Source organism: Oncorhynchus kisutch, unplaced genomic scaffold, assembly GCF_002021735.2.
Source record: "Oncorhynchus kisutch isolate 150728-3 unplaced genomic scaffold, Okis_V2 Okis01b-Okis20b_hom, whole genome shotgun sequence".
Lineage (NCBI taxonomy): Eukaryota > Metazoa > Chordata > Actinopteri > Salmoniformes > Salmonidae > Oncorhynchus > Oncorhynchus kisutch.
The window spans coordinates 3,693,013-3,707,480 of NW_022261978.1; the positions used below are offsets into that span (position 1 = coordinate 3,693,013).

General features: G+C 44.0%; 1 long non-coding RNA gene and 3 other non-coding genes across 4 annotated transcripts; 3 read left to right on the plus strand and 1 right to left on the minus strand.

Annotated features, from left to right (window-relative positions):
* Positions 1 to 961: 961 nt before the first annotated feature.
* LOC116359058 (U6 spliceosomal RNA) lies at positions 962 to 1,068 on the plus strand. The gene has a single exon (XR_004206603.1). It is a non-coding gene; the product is annotated as a U6 spliceosomal RNA (small nuclear RNA).
* A 2,352-nt stretch (positions 1,069 to 3,420) lies between these two features.
* On the plus strand, positions 3,421 to 3,527 carry LOC116359059 (U6 spliceosomal RNA). Its single transcript, XR_004206604.1, has one exon. It is a non-coding gene; the product is annotated as a U6 spliceosomal RNA (small nuclear RNA).
* Positions 3,528 to 6,150: 2,623 nt separating this feature from the next.
* LOC116359060 (U6 spliceosomal RNA) lies at positions 6,151 to 6,257 on the plus strand. The gene has a single exon (XR_004206605.1). It is a non-coding gene; the product is annotated as a U6 spliceosomal RNA (small nuclear RNA).
* Positions 6,258 to 6,722: 465 nt separating this feature from the next.
* On the minus strand, positions 6,723 to 8,465 carry LOC116359011 (uncharacterized). Its single transcript, XR_004206586.1, has 3 exons — positions 8,406 to 8,465; positions 7,636 to 7,717; positions 6,723 to 6,774 (listed from the first exon to the last, which is right to left on the minus strand). It is a non-coding gene; the product is annotated as an uncharacterized LOC116359011 (long non-coding RNA).
* Positions 8,466 to 14,468: the final 6,003 nt, after the last annotated feature.

A 14,468-nucleotide genomic window follows, 5' to 3' on the forward strand; every position in this document is an offset into this window, starting at 1 on the left:
CGGTAACCTGCCTCACCCAATGTGATACGGTATCGCTATTATTTTTTATTTTAGAACACATTCAGGAACCTCCAGAAGCTAACCAGATTTGTGTCAAATCTTGTTGTCCGGTCCTCTGGCAGTCTCTATGGGGGTGCCACAGGGTTCAATTCTCGCCCATTCTCTCACCTCTCTCTACTACTCTTCTGTGTCGCTCTATTCTCTCTCCTCTCTCTGTCTCTACTACTCTTCTGTGTCGCTCTATTCTGCTTCTCTCACTACTAAATGGGGAGTTGGTTATAAGTATCTTTGGCCGGGCCATGTTGCAGAGAGCGGGGGAAGGGTGGGGAACAAAGAACAGGGGAAGAGCAACTACAACCAGCAGGGGGAGGAGTCCAAAAGCTTATTACACTACATTTTAGTCTAGAATCATTCCTTAAGTTAAAATAATCAATTAAATGTCTCTACATCTATAACTAAAGTCAAAATGTCACAAAACAGCAGTTTTTACAATTGATCACTGATCACTTTCTTTCTTACCAAATTTTCACGTAAGGTACACGATTTTAAAACCCCCATGTTAGGGTATTTTTGACGTAGGCTTCACAACATTTCCTGCTACGTCTATGCGTGAGGACCTTTAGTGAATGCAGCCCCAGAGCGTGTCGGGTTTCAGTGAGTGGGTGGGGTTTTGTGCGAGGGCTTTTGTTACGTCATTATGTTCTACCCTATCAACGTCCTAGACGGGACAGTGTACTCGCATATCACCCAGCATACGTTGCAACTCTGAGGCAGAGGTTAGAACATTACAACACACGAGGTAGCCATTATTATCCCTAGCAGTTTCCTGTCTATACAATATCCTGTGGGAACCTTCTATGGGTGGTTTTTGAGCCTCTGAAGGTCTGTTTGACCCCAACCTGGATCCGAAACGTCAGGGGGGTTGTGCTCTATATATGAGGGCCTCTCCTATGTCTGTATTGTGCTCGCTTCGGCAGCACATATACTAAAATTGGAACGATACAGAGAAGATTAGCATGGCCCCTGCGCAAGGATGACACGCAAATTCGTGAAGCGTTCCTTATTTTGACCCCTTTTACCCCGATATATAAGGGGGGACATCCATCTTCCTCCTAGTATTACCCATAAGAAAATGTTTTAAATCCCATTGGAAATGGTGCCATAATGGCAGTGACTTCATGTTAATGTTGTTCCAATACCTCCATCTGGTGGCCACATAGCGCTATTGCATACATTGGTAACAACAAAACTAAGGAGATGATTGTGGACTTCAGGAAACAGCAGAGGGAACACCCCCCTATCCACATCGATGGAACAGTAGTGGAGAGGTTAGCAAGTTTTAAGTTCCTCGGCATACACATCACAGACAAACTGAATTGGTCCACCCACACAGACAGCATCGTGAAGAAGGCGCAGCAGCACCTCTTCAACCTCAGGAGGCTGAAGAAATTTGGCTTGTCACCAAAAGCACTCACAAACTTCTACAGATGCACAATCGAGAGCATCCTGGCGGGCTGTATCACCGCCTGGTACGGCAACTGCTCCGCCCACAACCGTAAGGCTCTCCAGAGGGTAGTGAGGTCTGCACAACGCATCACCGGGGGCAAACTACCTGCCCTCCAGGACACCTACACCACCTGATGTTACAGGAAGGCCATAAAGATCATCAAGGACAACAACCACCCGAGCCACTGCCTGTTCACCCCGCTATCATCCAGAAGGCGAGGTCAGTACAGGTGCATCAAAGCTGGGACCGAGAGACTGAAAAACAGCTTCTATCTCAAGGCCATCAGACTGTTAAACAGCCACCACTAACATTGAGTGGCTGCTGCCAACACACTGACTCAACTCCAGCCACTTTAATAATGGGAATTGATGGGAAATGATGTAAAATATATCACTAGCCACTTTAAACAATGCTACCTAATATAATGTTTACATACCCTACATTATTAATCTCATATGTATACGTATATACTGTACTCTATATCATCTACTGCATCTTTATGTAATACATGTATCACTAGCCACTTTAACTATGCCACTTTGTTTACATACTCATCTCATATGTATATACTGTACTCGATACCATCTACTGTATCTTGCCTATGCCGCTCTGTACCATCACTCATTCATATCTTTATGTACATATTCTTTATCCCCTTACACTTGTGTGTATAAGACAGTAGTTTTGGAATTGTTAGTTAGATTACTTGTTGGTTATTACTGCATTGTCGGAAACTAGAAGCACAAGCATTTCGCTACACTCGCATTAACATCTGCTAACCATGTGTATGTGACAAATAACATTTGATTTGATTTGGTATTTTCACTAACAGTGATCATTTCCCAAGATGGCGTAGCAGTGAAGACTTTTGTATTTTTCGGATTTTTTTTGTATATATATATTTCAATTTTATTTTCAATCTATTTTCAATTTTTTATTCGATTATTCCTTCCGGTAACCTGCCTCACCCAATGTGATACGGTATCGCTATTATTTTTTATTTTAGAACACATTCAGGAACCTCCAGAAGCTAACCAGATTTGTGTCAAATCTTGTTGTCCGGTCCTCTGGCAGTCTCTATGGGGGTGCCACAGGGTTCAATTCTCGCCCATTCTCTCACCTCTCTCTACTACTCTTCTGTGTCGCTCTATTCTCTCTCCTCTCTCTGTCTCTACTACTCTTCTGTGTCGCTCTATTCTGCTTCTCTCACTACTAAATGGGGAGTTGGTTATAAGTATCTTTGGCCGGGCCATGTTGCAGAGAGCGGGGGAAGGGTGGGGAACAAAGACCAGGGGAAGAGCAACTACAACCAGCAGGGGGAGGAGTCCAAAAGCTTATTACACTACATTTTAGTCTAGAATCATTCCTTAAGTTAAAATAATCAATTAAATGTCTCTACATCTATAACTAAAGTCAAAATGTCACAAAACAGCAGTTTTTACAATTGATCACTGATCACTTTCTTTCTTACCAAATTTTCACGTAAGGTACACGATTTTAAAACCCCCATGTTAGGGTATTTTTGACGTAGGCTTCACAACATTTCCTGCTACGTCTATGCGTGAGGACCTTTAGTGAATGCAGCCCCAGAGCGTGTCGGGTTTCAGTGAGTGGGTGGGGTTTTGTGCGAGGGCTTTTGTTACGTCATTATGTTCTACCCTATCAACGTCCTAGACGGGACAGTGTACTCGCATATCACCCAGCATACGTTGCAACTCTGAGGCAGAGGTTAGAACATTACAACACACGAGGTAGCCATTATTATCCCTAGCAGTTTCCTGTCTATACAATATCCTGTGGGAACCTTCTATGGGTGGTTTTTGAGCCTCTGAAGGTCTGTTTGACCCCAACCTGGATCCGAAACGTCAGGGGGGTTGTGCTCTATATATGAGGGCCTCTCCTATGTCTGTATTGTGCTCGCTTCGGCAGCACATATACTAAAATTGGAACGATACAGAGAAGATTAGCATGGCCCCTGCGCAAGGATGACACGCAAATTCGTGAAGCGTTCCTTATTTTGACCCCTTTTACCCCGATATATAAGGGGGGACATCCATCTTCCTCCTAGTATTACCCATAAGAAAATGTTTTAAATCCCATTGGAAATGGTGCCATAATGGCAGTGACTTCATGTTAATGTTGTTCCAATACCTCCATCTGGTGGCCACATAGCGCTATTGCATACATTGGTAACAACAAAACTAAGGAGATGATTGTGGACTTCAGGAAACAGCAGAGGGAACACCCCCCTATCCACATCGATGGAACAGTAGTGGAGAGGTTAGCAAGTTTTAAGTTCCTTGGCATACACATCACAGACAAACTGAATTGGTCCACCCACACAGACAGCATCGTGAAGAAGGCGCAGCAGCGCCTCTTTAACCTCAGGAGGCTGAAGAAATTTGGCTTGTCACCAAAAGCACTCACAAACTTCTACAGATGCACAATCGAGAGCATCCTGGCGGGCTGTATCACCGCCTGGTACGGCAACTGCTCCGCCCACAACCGTAAGGCTCTCCAGAGGGTAGTGAGGTCTGCACAACGCATCACCGGGGGCAAACTACCTGCCCTCCAGGACACCTACACCACCTGATGTTACAGGAAGGCCATAAAGATCATCAAGGACAACAACCACCCGAGCCACTGCCTGTTCACCCCGCTATCATCCAGAAGGCGAGGTCAGTACAGGTGCATCAAAGCTGGGACCGAGAGACTGAAAAACAGCTTCTATCTCAAGGCCATCAGACTGTTAAACAGCCACCACTAACATTGAGTGGCTGCTGCCAACACACTGACTCAACTCCAGCCACTTTAATAATGGGAATTGATGGGAAATGATGTAAAATATATGACTAGCCACTTTAAACAATGCTACCTAATATAATGTTTACATACCCTACATTATTAATCTCATATGTATACGTATATACTGTACTCTATATCATCTACTGCATCTTTATGTAATACATGTATCACTAGCCACTTTAACTATGCCACTTTGTTTACATACTCATCTCATATGTATATACTGTACTCGATACCATCTACTGTATCTTGCCTATGCCGCTCTGTACCATCACTCATTCATATCTTTATGTACATATTCTTTATCCCCTTACACTTGTGTGTATAAGACAGTAGTTTTGGAATTGTTAGTTAGATTACTTGTTGGTTATTACTGCATTGTCGGAAACTAGAAGCACAAGCATTTCGCTACACTCGCATTAACATCTGCTAACCATGTGTATGTGACAAATAACATTTGATTTGATTTGATTTGGTATTTTCACTAACAGTGATCATTTCCCAAGATGGCGTAGCAGTGAAGACGTGTCTCGTGTACTTTTGTATTTTTCAGATTTTTTTTGTATATATATATATTTCAATTTTATTTTCGATCTATTTTCAATTTTTTATTCGATTATTCCTTCCGGTAACCTGCCTCACCCAATGTGATACGGTATCGCTATTATTTTTTATTTTAGAACACATTCAGGAACCTCCAGAAGCTAACCAGATTTGTGTCAAATCTTGTTGTCCGGTCCTCTGGCAGTCTCTATGGGGGTGCCACAGGGTTCAATTCTCGCCCATTCTCTCACCTCTCTCTACTACTCTTCTGTGTCGCTCTATTCTCTCTCCTCTCAATTCAATTCAATTCAATTCAAGGGCTTTATTGGCATGGGAAACATGTGTTAACATTGCCAAAGCAAGTGAGGTAGACAACATACAAAGTGAATATATAAAGTGAAAAACAACAAAAATGAACAGTAAACATTACACATACAGAAGTTTCAAAACAGTAAAGACATTACAAATGTCATATTATATATATATACAGTGTTCTAACAATGTACAAATGGCTAAAGGACACAAGATAAATAAATAACCTCTCTCTGTCTCTACTACTCTTCTGTGTCGCTCTATTCTGCTACTCTCACTACTAAATGGGGAGTTGGTTATAAGTATCTTTGGCCGGGCCATGTTGCAGAGAGCGGGGGAAGGGTGGGGAACAAAGACCAGGGGAAGAGCAACTACAACCAGCAGGGGGAGGAGTCCAAAAGCTTATTACACTACATTTTAGTCTAGAATCATTCCTTATAATAATCAATTAAATGTCTCTACATCTATAACTAAAGTCAAAATGTCACAAAACAGCAGTTTTTACAATTGATCACTGATCACTTTCTTTCTTACCAAATAGCACATTTTCACGTAAGGTACACGATTTTAAAACCCCCATGTTAGGGTATTTTTGACGTAGGCTTCACAACATTTCCTGCTACGTCTATGCGTGAGGACCTTTAGTGAATGCAGCCCCAGAGCGTGTCGGGTTTCAGTGAGTGGGTGGCGTTTTGTGCGAGGGCTTTTGTTACGTCATTATGTTCTACCCTATCAACGTCCTAGACGGGACAGTGTACTCGCATATCACCCAGCATACGTTGCAACTCTGAGGCAGAGGTTAGAACATTACAACACACGAGGTAGCCATTATTATCCCTAGCAGTTTCCTGTCTATACAATATCCTGTGGGAACCTTCTATGGGTGGTTTTTGAGCCTCTGAAGGTCTGTTTGACCCCAACCTGGATCCGAAACGTCAGGGGGGTTGTGCTCTATATATGAGGGCCTCTCCTATGTCTGTATTGTGCTCGCTTCGGCAGCACATATACTAAAATTGGAACGATACAGAGAAGATTAGCATGGCCCCTGCGCAAGGATGACACGCAAATTCGTGAAGCGTTCCTTATTTTGACCCCTTTTACCCCGATATATAAGGGGGGACATCCATCTTCCACCTAGTATTACCCATAAGAAAATGTTTTAAATTCCATTGGAAATGGTGCCATAATGGCAGTGACTTCATGTTAATGTTGTTCCAATACCTCCATCTGGTGGCCACATAGCGCTATTGCATCCATTGATGTCATCACTAACAGTGATAATTTCCCAAGATGGCGTAGCAGTAAAGACGCGTTTTGTTCGTGTCTCAGATGTGATACGGTATCGCTATTATTTTTAATTTTAGAACACATTCAAGAACCTCCAGAAGCTAACCAGATTTGTGTCAAATCGGGGGGCATGTTGTCCGGTCCTCTGGCAGTCTCTATGGGGGTGCCACAGGGTTCAATTCTTGGGCCGACTCTTTTCTCTGTATATATCAATGATGTTGCTCTTGCTGGTGGTGGTAGTAGTAGTAGTAGTAGTAGTGGTAATGATGATGGTGGTAGTAGTAGTAGTGGTAATGATGGTGGTGGTAGTAGTAGTAGTACTAGTAGTAGTAGTAATGATGATGGAGGTAGTAGTAGTGGTAATGATGGTAGTAGTAGTAGTAGTAGTAGTGATGGTGGTAGTAGTAGTAGTAGTAATGATGATGGCGGTAGTAGTAGTGGTAATGATGGTAGTAGTAGTAGTAATGATGGTGGTGGTGGTAGTAATGATGATGGTAGTAGTAGGGTAATGATAGCAGTTTAGTGATGATGGTAGTAGTGGTAGTAGTAGTGGTAGTAGTGGTAATGATGATGGTGGTATGAGTAGTAGTAGTAGTAATGGTGGTGGTAGTAGTAGTAGTAGGGTGATGGTAATGATAGCAGTTTAGTGATGATGGTAGTAGTAGTAGTAGTGATGGTGGTAGTAGTAGTAATGATGGTGGTTGTAGTAGTAGGGTGATGGTAATGATAGTAGTTTAGTGATGATGGTGGTAATGAGAGAGAGAGAGAGAGAGAAAGAGGAGAGAAAGAAAGAAAGAAAGAATAGAGAGGAAGAAAGAAAGAGAGAGAGAGAAATGAGAGAGAGAGAAAGAGAGAGAGAAAGAGGAGAGAGAGAGAGAAAGAGGAGAGAGAGAGAAAGAAAGGGGAGAAAAATGAGAGAGAAAGGAGAGCGATAGAAAGAGAAAGTAGAGAGAGAAAAGTGAGAGTAAAGAGAAAAGAGGAGAGAAAAGAGAAAGAATGGAGTGGAATGAAGAGAAGAGAAAAATAAAGGGAGAGAAAAAGAGGAAAATGGGAGGGAGAGAGAAAGAGGTTAGAGGGAAGAGAGAAAAGTGAGGGGGAAAAGAGAGAAGTTATAATGCAATGCAACCTCTGGCCTCATCTCCCCATCATGCACGTGTTAAAGGCACTGTACAGTACCGTACCTTTCTACGTTGTGTTCTGGTGAGGTGTAGGTGGAAGACAAGTCTCTGGACACAAGCCTGCAGGTTGTCTCTCTTTTAGTGACTGCATGGAATGGATACAAATACAAGACAAAGGTTGGTGCTGCTGTCTGGACTCCCAAACACAACTATATTAGCCTCTCTTCATCACGCTCTGAGCTAACTCACGTCAACAACTAAAAATGCATTGTACAAAATGTACATGTTCATATTTTCAAAAGACTCATTTCATTTTATAAAAATGTTGTACAGGAATTATTAGCTAATAAATGCTAAATATTTCTTAGTGTACTATTGTACCTGAGGTATACTAATGAGGCAACAACGCCATTTTGACATGCCCAGAAAAGTAACAAAATTAACAACAGCTAACTAATTAGCACATTAAACATGACATATACATCGTCACATTTCACAACATACCTGCATGGAATGGATACAAATACAAAGCAAAGCTTGATGCTGCAGTCTGGACTGCCATACACAACTATATTAGCCTGATAAAAGACAAAATAGTGCTGAATTCCTGTCAGAAAACTCACGCTGTCTGCACCTGAGAGACCCGCAAAGGTAACGGTGGCTGGGCAAGCCTTGCAAAGTTGCAGTCAAACATTATCCCCATTCACACTAATATATATTCCTAAAAACTGTAGCGCAACACTAAATCAATGACGGTATAATTTTCGGTTGTCTTTTTTGGGACATTTGCTTACAATGTGCATTAAAAAGAGCGGAGCGTACATAACACATACCTCTCCTCATCAGGCTCTGAGCAAACCGAGGAGTAAAAGCATGGCTCCCGTTGATGACCTCACAGCATTAACACCATGTAGAAAATAAACACAATACAATAGTTCACTCTTGAAAGTAATGTAACACATCTCAAAATAACCTTAAAACAATTAATTATAATAAATGAGGGATTTTCGGTGAAATAAAGTATATGTTATAAATAAAGTATATGTTATACCTGTAATACATACGTAGCCTTTGCTTCTACACAGGTGTTGTGTCGAAAATCTCCCCTCTGACCCCCCCCCCCCCCCCCCCCCCCCCCATCGCGTTCCTCGTCACTGTGACTTGCTTGCTAGTTGACATTTCTGCTCTTCACTCTGTCAGTTTAGCCTACATTTCACTGATCTTAGTAGCAGAAAGCATTTTTGTCTGCAGTTTTCAGTTTGGCTATTTGTTTCAAGTGTATGTGGCGGTTCTAGCTTGTATGTCGCAACACGGTGCGGTTCTAGCTTGTATGTCGCCCCCGCGGAGCGGGCGCTGAAGGGGGGGTTCGCCCTGGGAAAGATGCCCCTGGGCGAACCCCCCCTTCAGCGCCCGCTCCGCACCGTGTTGCCCCGGGCAAGATGCCCCTGGGCGAACCCCCCTTCAGCGTCCGCCCCGCACCGTGTTGCCCCGGGCAAGATGCCCCTGGGCGAACCCCCCCTTCAGCGTCCGCCCCGCACCGTGTTGCCCCGGGCAAGATGCCCCTGTAGTCTGGTTAGCGAACATTCCACTCCTTGTAACATTACAGAGACTTACAACCAGGCTGCAATGAAACAGTGTTGATCATATAATAGATGTATCATGTGTTAGTTTAATGATGTGAAAATCATGATATTTCCCTTGCATTTCAATCCACACATGCATATGGGTCTGTAATGTATTGCATTGTTATCTAGGTATTCAATCCCTTTTTAAATGATGCAAGACTACTTTACAATGATGGCAATTATGCAGTAATTTAATCTAATTTGCCCATGTGGATCTGACATGCATCAAATTTTACATAACTTTGCATGCTTTCCATAAATGCAATGTACTGATGAAATTCCCCCCATAAATAATACAAAGGTAAGAAATGCAACATTAGGCCAACCTGACTAGCGGGGAAAGTGTTAAAAACCGTATCTAGCGATCGTCAACACGATAGGATCTGAATGGAGGAAGAGACGTGTCACACACACCCGTGTAGACAGTTTTCACAGTCTTCTTGTTATGAAGTCAATCAACTGTATTCCCTTCTCAAGTATTGGTTAACATATGGAATATACACAACCTTGGCAGTGGTGTCAAGTTGTCTGGATGTCATTTGGGTGGAGGGCCATGTACACGATACACACGGGAAACTGTTGAGCGTGACAAATCCAGCAGCGTTGCAGTTCATGACAAACTCAAACCGATGCGCCTGGCACCTACTACCATACCCTGTTCAAAGGCACTTAAATATTTTGTCTTGCCCATCCCCCTCTGAATGGCACACATACACAGTCCATGTCTCAAGGCTTAAAAATCCTTCTTTAACCTGTCTCCTCCCCTTCATCTGCACTGAAGTAGACATCAATAAGGGAGTCTTTTTTTTAACTAGGCAAGTCAGTTCAGAACAAATTCTTACTTTCAATGACGGCCTAGGAACAGCCTGTTCCGAACGACAGATTTGTACCTTGTCAGCTCGGGGGTTTGAACTTGCAACCTTCCGGTTACTAGTCCAACGCTCTAACCACTAGGCTACTTTGCCACCCCAACATTCACCTGGTCAGTCTATGTCATGGAAAGAGCAGGTGTTCATAATGTTTTGAACAAACAGGACACGCACACCTCTGAGAATCACGCAGTGCTGCTGGGCTGGCCAAAGGCACAGTCGGGTCACACATGTCGCTTTGAATGGGTCGGTTGTGTGAAGAGGACACAAATAACTTTGTCCTTTTAAAAATATTTATATTGAGTGAAAACGTCTTCGCAAATCGTGATTTTATCAGGAGAGAAGATATTCCATGCAGCAAAAAATCAGATTATTTATTTCTCTCTCTGTCTCTCTGTCTCTTTGTCTCTGTGTCTCTGTGTCTCTCTGTCTCTGTGTCTCTCTGTCTCTGTGTCTCTCTGTCTCTTTGTCTCTGTGTCTCTCTGTCTCTGTGTCTCTCTGTCTCTGTGTCTCTGTGTCTCTCTGTCTCTGTGTCTCTCTGTCTCTTTGTCTCTCTGTCTCTTTGTCTCTCTGTCTCTGTGTCCAGCTGTGTCTATGGCGCGCAGCTCATCATCTGCATTGTTTGTGATACCGGGAGCACGGGTCCAGGTCCGTTGCATTTCTAACTGCTACTCTAACCATGGGGAGAAAACGGTCGGCTGAAAACACTCTGGCTCAGGGGCGAATGACCGCACACCGAGAGGCGAGCTAGCAGAGGCTGTTAATTCAACAACCAAATGCAATTGATTTTACATACAAGAACACCAGAAGCTATCGTCAGAGCTTTGGACTCTAAACTTTTATATTTCTTAGTTTTTCTTGTCTAAAACTTCCCCGATATTGGGTGTTTGCACTGGAGAGAACGGAAGGTGAGTACATCATAAGAGATGGAGGGAGAGGGGGTCTCATTTAAGGTTAACTTCAGTGTATCAATGTGGTATCATGTGGTATATGCAGTACTTAGATGTAGAAATGCAACCAGTGTTTCTGGCTCTCCCTCTCTTCTGCACTTCCTTTTCTCCGCATGCTCTCTCTTCCTATATTTCTCTCTTTCTACATCTCTCTCTCTCTCTCTCTTCCTCTCTCTCTCTCTAGGTCTCTCTATCTAGGTCTCTATCTCTCTCTCTCTAGGTGTCTCTCTCTCTATAGATCTCTTTCTCTAGGTCTTTCTCTCTGTCTTTCTGTCTCTCTCTCTCTCCATGTCTCTCTCTATCTAGGTTTCTATCTCGCTCTCTCCAGGTCTCTATCTCTCTCTCTCTCTGTCTCTCTCTTTCTCTCTATAGATCTCTTTCTCTAGGTCTTTCTCTCTGTCTTTCTGTCTCTCTCTCTCTCCATGTCTCTCTCTCTCTAGGTCTCTCTCTCGCTCTCTCCAGGTCTCTATCTCTCTCTCTCTCTGTCTCTCTCTTTCTCTCTATAGATCTCTTTCTCTAGGTTTCTCTCTCTATGTCTCTCTCTAGGAATCTCTCTCTCTCCTCTGCCATCAAGAGTGGAGTAGATGGAGATGAAGGGGGAAGGAGGAGGGAGACATCTTTTGATCTTTAAATCAATAACCTAGAAACAGTTGGTTGACCATTACTATGGTATCACTGGGATGGTAAAGGCTCAATATACATCTCAGACTAGAGGGAAGAGGGGATACAACTCAGACTAGAGGGAAGAGGGGAGACAACTCAGACTAGAGAGAAGAGGGGATACAACTCAGACTAGAGGGAAGAGGGGATACAACTCAGACTAGAGAGAAGAGGGGATACAACTCAGACGAGAGGGAAGAGGGGATACAACTCAGACTAGAGGGAAGAGGGGATACAACTCAGACTAGAGGGGAGAAGAGGAGACAGGTTGAAGGGAATAAAATAGTTGTTGTTATCTATCTTCTCCTCTCACTCTCCTTCTCCTCTCCTTTTTCTGTCTGTCTGTCTGTCTGTCTGTCTGTCTGTCTGTCTGTCTGTCTGTCTGTCTGTCTGTCTGTCTGTCTGTCTGTCTGTCTGTCTGTCTGTCTGTCTGTCTGTCTGTCTGTCTGTCTGTCTGTCTGTCTGTCTGTCTGTCTGTCTGTCTGTCTGTCTGTCTGTCTGTCTGTCTGTCTGTCTGTCTGTCCTGTCTGTCTGTCTGTCTGTCTGTCTGTCTGTCTGTCTGTCTGTCTGTCTGTCTGTCTGTCTGTCTGTCTGTCTGTCTGTCTGTCTGTCTGTCTGTCTGTCTGTCTGTCTGTCTGTCTGTCTGTCTGTCTGTCTGTCTGTCTGTCTGTCTGTCTGTCTGTCTGTCTGTCTGTCTGTCTGTCTGTCTGTCTGTCTGTCTGTCTGTCTGTCTGTCTGTCTGTCTGTCTGTCTGTCTGTCTGTCTGTCTGTCTGTCTGTCTGTCTGTCTGTCTGTCTGTCTGTCTGTCTGTCTGTCTGTCTGTCTGTCTGTCTGTCTGTCTGTCTGTCTGTCTGTCCTGTCTGTCTGTCTGTCTGTCTGTCTGTCTGTCTGTCTGTCTGTCTGTCTGTCTGTCTGTCTGTCTGTCCTGTCTGTCTGTCTGTCTGTCTGTCTGTCTGTCTGTCTGTCTGTCTGTCCTGTCTGTCTGTCTGTCTGTCTGTCTGTCTGTCTGTCTGTCTGTCTGTCTGTCTGTCTGTCTGTCTGTCTGTCTGTCTGTCTGTCTGTCTGTCTGTCTGTCTGTCTGTCTGTCCTGTCTGTCTGTCTGTCTGTCTGTCTGTCTGTCTGTCTGTCTGTCTGTCTGTCTGTCTGTCTGTCTGTCTGTCTGTCTGTCTGTCTGTCTGTCTGTCTGTCTGTCTGTCTGTCTGTCTGTCTGTCTGTCTGTCTGTCTGTCTGTCTGTCTGTCTGACTGTCTGTCTGTCTGTCTGTCTGTCTGTCTGTCTGTCTGTCTGTCTGTCTGTCTGTCTGTCTGTCTGTCTGTGTACAGATGAAGTGGGTAACAGGTGTGTGTGATGGTGGTCTCTTCACAGAGAGCTACTGTAACATCTGCAATGCTCAACTCATCTCAGTGTCTCAACGCGTGGCACACTACGAGGTTAGTCTCTCTCTCACACACACACACACACACACCTGTAAATACTAAAGTGTTTGTCTCTTTCTCGCATCCCTTCTCTCTCTTTCTCTACCTCTTCCTCTGCTAGGCCAACTAACAGTCAGTCAGACAGAATGTTACATCTTCCTCTGCTAGGCCAACTAACAGTCAGTCAGACAGAATGGTACCTCTTCCTCTTCTAGGCCAACTAACAGTCAGTCAGACAGAATGTTACCTCTTCCTCTGCTAGGCCAACTAACAGTCAGTCAGACAGAATGTTACCTCTTCCTCTTCCTCTGCTAGGCCAACTAACAGTCAGTCAGACAGAATGGTACCTCTTCCTCTGCTAGGCCAACTAACAGTCAGTCAGACAGAATGTTACCTCTTCCTCTTCCTCTGCTAGGCCAAATAACAGTCAGTCAGACAGAATGTTACATCTTCCTCTGCTAGGCCAACTAACAGTCAGTCAGACAGAATGGTACCTCTTCCTCTGCTAGGCCAACTAACAGTCAGTCAGACAGAATGTTACATCTTCCTCTGCTAGGCCAACTAACAGTCATTCAGACAGAATGGTACCTCTTCCTCTTCCTCTGCTAGGCAAACTAACAGTCAGTCAGACAGAATGTTACCTCTTCCTCTGCTAGGCCAACTAACAGTCAGTCAGACAGAATGGTACCTCTTCCTCTGCTAGGCCAACTAACAGTCAGTCAGACAGAATGTTACCTCTTCCTCTTCCTCTGCTAGGCCAACTCTTTGTACGTGCAGTGTGTGTGTGTGTGTGTGTGTGTGTGTACATTCAAAGCACTCTGTCCCCATGGGGGGCACTGGTCCAGCAGTCCTGTGGGTCTGCAGATAAAACTCAGCTTCCTTTGATCTCTGCAATGAATTGGGGAGGTTGAATCTCTCTCACACAAACACACACATCTCTCTCTCATTCTCTCTCCTCTCTCTCTTTCTCTCCTATTTCTGTCTCCTCCAGGATAGCGAGGAGACAGCTGTGGATGGTAACAAGTGTTGTAGTCTGTGTAACATGTTCTTTACCTCAGCCATAGTGGCCCAGTCCCACTACCAGGGAAAGACTCATGCTAAGAGCGTCAAACTAGTGTTGGGCTCCTCACCTACTATTTCTACTACCCCTCCCACAGGTAACACACACACACGCTTTCCAATACACACACACACACACACATACGTTTTCCAATTCACACACACACACACACACACACACACACACACACACACACACACACACACACACACACACACACACACACACACACACACACACACACACACACACACACACACACACACAGTTTTCCAATACACACACACACTTTCCTTAATAAACATGTTTCATGAATAC